Genomic DNA, 5442 nt, shown 5'->3' with positions numbered 1-5442 from the left:
CCCTTTCATGCTAAAGCTCTGATTGCTAAGTGTAAACATGTGTGTTAAGTGTTTGCCCATGTGAGGAGTCAGTGTGCAAACTGCAATTTGAGTGTAAAGCAGGAATTGTGCTTATAGTTTAGCAGAATTGAGCTTGTAGTTTAGTTCAGGGGGTTGTTGCACGAGTTACATGTTGTGGTCATTGTGTTTCAAGTACCAGTATTTGTGTGTAAACAATCAAGAAAAACTGTAAAATGCTGACAATGCAGGATTTTAACTCTGCCCTCGCTGTAAGTTGAAGATTTGGCTTGTCCCATGGGCACATTGCCGGCAACCTATGCCAAGTTGGGGATGTAGCTCAGTGGTAGAGTGCATGCTTTGCATGTATGAGGTCCTGGGTTCAATCCCCAGCATCTCCATTGAATTTGTGTTTTAGACTGAAGCTCATTATTGGAAGCATGCTGAAGTGAAACAAAACCACAACAAAAACTGTTCATTAAAAAGGCATTTGCCACTGGAGGAACTTAATTGATTTGTTTGTTCTGAGACAGTATCAGAACAATGTTTACTGCCATGCTCAGGTAAATGACTCCTGTTTCCATTACAGGTACTGTCAGCTCTTTTTCTCTATAAATTCCCCCAATTAGCTAATAAGCATTTCAAATGGTGAATAAAAGAATCCAGCTTTGTAGTCAATAGAAAGGCAGAGTACAACCTTTATTTCTGCATAAAGTGAGCAAAATAAGGTGAAGACTAAGGCACTACATGTAATGCGTTTGCCTGAGACAGCCAGCACTCTCCCAAAGCAGTCTAAAAAGTATGGCTCCGCCTGGGCCTTATATACTGTCCTTATCTTGCTGTGGCTACCCCTACGCATATTTTTTTATCATAATGTCTCACGGTTGGGTCTGCTTATATCACTGTGGAAAGCCCCTTACCCCTTAACCCAGTTACTTTTTGTACCCGCTTATTGTCAGCCCTGCGGCGCTGACACCCTGTTTGGTCATTAAAGACTATTTTCCTTGCTTTGCTCTGTCCCTGCGAGTGTTCCCTTGTCTTGCCTAGCCAGCATGACACTTATGTCCTGCGTTCTCACGACTCTATTTTTTAAAAGAGTGCTGACACCTGCACGGCCATTTGTGCTGACTATCGCAATACTGCAGAATTTTGGTTTTTTTCCAATTAGTTTACCTCTGATTCACCCCTAGCAGGCCCTGCCTAGTCTCCCAAGGGTATTACACTAATCTTGAGTGTACAGCAATGCTGACTGTCTCAGCCATGGTCATTGTAGCAGAATACACATATAGAACATATTTGAGTACATAATGTATTCTCATATGCAAATAATCCATCAGTACATTTGTCCAGTGCTTCCAAGCCAATTCAAAAACAAGGCTGTGGGCGCGATGGCCAAGTGGCAAGGCGTCGGTCTTGTAAACTTGGAGGGAGGCTGGAGGAAAGATTTGTCAGGAAAGAGACGTTTTCAGCTCTTGCATGTGTTGTGTTCTAGATATTAGAGCCTACACAGAACTAAGCAGCCTTTTTCACATCTGTACCATTTCTCACACTGTTGCAGATGGCTGGGGGATTTCTGGATCATCTCATGGCCATGATTTCCTCTTTCTCTGCTACCACCAAGCAGAGCAGTGCCGGGGCTCAGCAGTATCAGCTCCTCGTCCAGGTAACCCTCAGAATCTTTCACAACACAAGAGTAAACCTCACAGCTTCTCCTCCAGACATTCAGAGCAGACATGGTGTAGATTTAAGGGTTTTGTTTGCCTCCTTTAACAACAGCCTCTTCTGATTGCTTTCAGAACGTACTGATGTGCTTCCTGGGGGCCATCTTTGCTCTGGAGGAGTTTGTGTATGAGGACCCTGTGTCTGTGGCCGCAGCCGTGTGGGAGTTGGTCGGGAGCCACGTCAACCAGCTTCTGGACTGAGTCACCATTTTCTTTTATTTTGTTTAACCTCACCCTACCTTCCTATTAATTCTATTATACTTCTGTTAATTATTTTTAATTAATTTACATCTCATTTAACCCCTTTTATCTTAGACCTCCCCCTATTTAATATAGTTTCAATATAATAAATGTAAATATTTCTTAGGATTTTTTTGTATGGTTATTATTAATGTTTAATTAAAGTGTATTTATTAATGAATAATTTCTCTAGTATATTGTAATATAGGTAGTGTTTTATTATAAATAAGGCAAGGTTCTTTTCTATTAATTTTCTATAATTCAGTGTTATTTGTAGTTCAATTCGTACATCTTGTTTTAAAACTTTTGCAGTGCCTCTTCACTGTTTTTCTGATTCCTTGCAGGTGCCCTGACACTACTGGACTGACTAGCGTCCAGCACATCCCCCCAAAAATACAGTAAGTCATTCATTTAATTCATTTCCATTTATATTTGTAATATTTATTTGTCAGTATTACATAATTGTGTCTATAGACTGTTAAATTCAGTCCTTCTGATCCCACTTTTCTGTTTCCTTCCTCTATATGACGTGCGTCTGCATTATGGAGCCTCAGTCAGTCCAGGAATGAATTGCCTTCACCACACCCTGCCGTAAGTAAACGGTCCATTTCTGTATCTGTTTAATGTCAGTATTAGAGAATTCTGTGTAGATGAGAAGGTCTAATACAGTTCATCTAACCCCTGTCGTGGAATTCTGTCAAAAAGCGATAAGGCAGACAAGAATATGCATTGAGTAGCAAAGTTTTATTGAGTCTGTTAGCAGGTCGAAACCACAGTGCAGACTGAGGTAAAAACATTTAACATACATATTTATAGTATAGATTAGTGAGTTGAGAAAAGGGAGGAGGAGAGGGTGTGCGTGCCACACTGAAGTCTGAAGAGATACATTGTTCAGGTCGCTGTGACCCATAGATCAGAGTGCTGGCGCCTGAGAGGACACGTTGTCCGGGTTGAGAGGTTACTAGCAGGTCAAGATAGGCTGTAAATACATCAGGTGCACTCCCAATGCAGCTGTAATCTATGCTAGGAAAAACAATAGTGTTTCATGGCAAGAGAAGAGCGATTTAACATATGCCGTACAGGCAGTTGCAAGGCCAACACATGATTATAGTTAGCACACACTATCACCAGGCTAAGCATGATTACAATGAATGAGTGGATTTTAAATGAATCTATTATGAATTAACATAAAATTATAATGTGGTTATAATATAATAATAAAATATAATTTTCCATAACACTTCCCCCTTTTATTCTTAATAAATCATTTAAACTTGATTATAGACTTGAACATTTCTCTAAGGTCCTCAAATTGGCCATCATTCTCAGAATTGGACGTCTCTAAGAAGAGGGCTGCAGCTTGTACTTGTATGGATTTTGAGACACAGCGTCCCAAGGAGAAAAAACATGGGCCTAGAATCAAAATGGTCAATATCAACATTACAATTGGAGCTACCAGTGACCACAATCTGAGTACCTCATGCCCTAATAGGGCTGACAACCAATCCCACCATCCCCCCTTGCATAGTGTCCAGAGGAATCACTGCTTTACGCATGTGGCTCATGTAGTCCGTGATGTTTGTACTGAAATCAGGAAGATAAAAACAGCATGAAGTATTTATCATTTTACAGACCCCCCCTTGGTGTGCTGTGAGTAAATCTAACACCATACGATGCTGTACCACGGCCGCTCGTATGGCCTGTTCTTGTCTCAGAGCTCCTACAGCCCCAGCGGTGTCATTCACTGTTACCATGAGTTCGTACGCCAGTCCATTGATCTTCATTAGAGTCGCTGCTGTTCCGATCCCGGGTAGAAGTGACCATCCGATGGTACCTGTAAGTGTGGTTAATGGCTCCATTAGGCGATACTGGCCGTAGTGTGTGTCTGTTGAAGTGACCTCTTCATCCTTGTGTGAGAAGCTTGAGGTTGTTGGGCGTTGTGTAGGCTGAAAACCGTGGACCTGGGAAGAACAGTCCCAGCATAGCAGCAGCCGGTCCAGTTCCTGGGGAGCTGTCCATAGGCCTTATCCCCACAGATCCATAACAGATTTTTGGTGCCCTGAGGTTTAGTCATTGTGCAGTCGTATTTGGTGGTGTTCCCCTTGCATTTGGTGCCTCCGTCTGTTACAGTGCTGTATCTGTCACATCTTGACCATCCGACACTATGAGTCCCAGTTAAAGAGCAAGCGCAGGTCTTTTGGGGATGAGCAAGTTGTCGATTGGCTGATCACATTGCACATGGAGGGAGTGACGTTGTGATAGACCAGGTCAGTTCGGCGAAGTGGCATGATGACCCATGGAACTGACATTTGCTGACATACCAGGCAGTGTGGCTGTTTCAGCGGACCTGGCGTGTAGTACAGCAGACATGCAGGCTGTGTTGTGGTGGCATTGTGTTGCTAACCTTTCTTGTTCAGTCATGCTACGGCCCTGGAAACCTGGCTCCAAGTCTTCTGAAACCTGGATTAGACCTGATGAAACCTGGATTAGACCTGATCAATATATAGCTCTAAATGAAGCCACCCCCGCAGGCTATAAATATGTACATAGCCCTAGATTATCAGGCAGAGGAGGTGGAGTATGTATAATCTATCAGAATACACTAGAGATTATTCAAAAACACTAACACCTTCACTTCTTTTGAGCTTATCTACATTAATATATCAAATCCAGCCACAAATAAAAATGTTTTCTCACTGATTAATATTTATAGGCCTCCAGGGCCCTACTCTGAATTTTTTAAAGAATTTAGTGATTTTGCTGCAGACTTGGTAGTGTGCAGTGACAAAGTTATAATAGTAGGAGATTTTAATATTCACTTTGAAAAAGCAGACGATCCATTAACAAAGGCGTTTGTATCAATTTTAGATTCTGTTGGCATTATACAAAACGTAACTGGACCCACACATTACTGTAATCATACCCTAGATTTAGTCCTGACCCTGGGTGTTAGCATTGATCAGCTAAATATTCTACCTCAAAGCTCAGTAATATCAGATCATTATCTAATCTCCTTTGAGCTACATCTTAGGCAAAATGTAAATTCTTCTCCCCAACACTGCCTAAAGCGCACAATAACACCAATGACAGCTGTACAGTTTACTAAAAATCTCCCACCCATATCGACCTTAGCTTACACTCCGTCAGACCAAACGGAGCTCGTTAAATTAACAAACGATCTAGAGAATACCCTCCGATCAACCTTAGACAAAGTAGCACTGTTCAAAAATAAAATTATGAGGCAAAAAAGGCTCGCACCGTGGTACAGTGATCAAACTCGTACCTTAAAACAAACAGTGCGGAAACTAGAGCGTAAATGGCGGACGACCAAACTAGAGGTGTTCCACTCTGCGTGGAAGGACAGCCTTAGTCAATATAGAAAGGCACTCATTAAAGCTCGCTCAGTGTATCTGGCCTCGCTGATCGAGAAAAACAAAAACAATCCCTTTTTAATGTTCTTTTTAATGAGATCTCTAAACTTACT

At 41.8% G+C, this 5442-nt stretch overlaps 1 non-coding gene across 1 annotated transcript; it reads left to right on the top strand.

Moving 5' to 3' along the window:
• Positions 1-326: 326 nt before the first annotated feature.
• trnaa-ugc (transfer RNA alanine (anticodon UGC)) lies at positions 327-398 on the top strand. Its single transcript has one exon. It is a non-coding gene; the product is annotated as a tRNA-Ala (tRNA).
• The last annotated feature ends 5044 nt before the right edge of the window (positions 399-5442 follow it).

Source organism: Salminus brasiliensis, chromosome 6 (assembly GCF_030463535.1).
Source record: "Salminus brasiliensis chromosome 6, fSalBra1.hap2, whole genome shotgun sequence".
Classification (NCBI taxonomy): domain Eukaryota; kingdom Metazoa; phylum Chordata; class Actinopteri; order Characiformes; family Bryconidae; genus Salminus; species Salminus brasiliensis.
The sequence above is the reverse complement of the archived record's forward strand: the minus strand, read 5'-3'. Positions and strand labels throughout refer to the sequence as shown.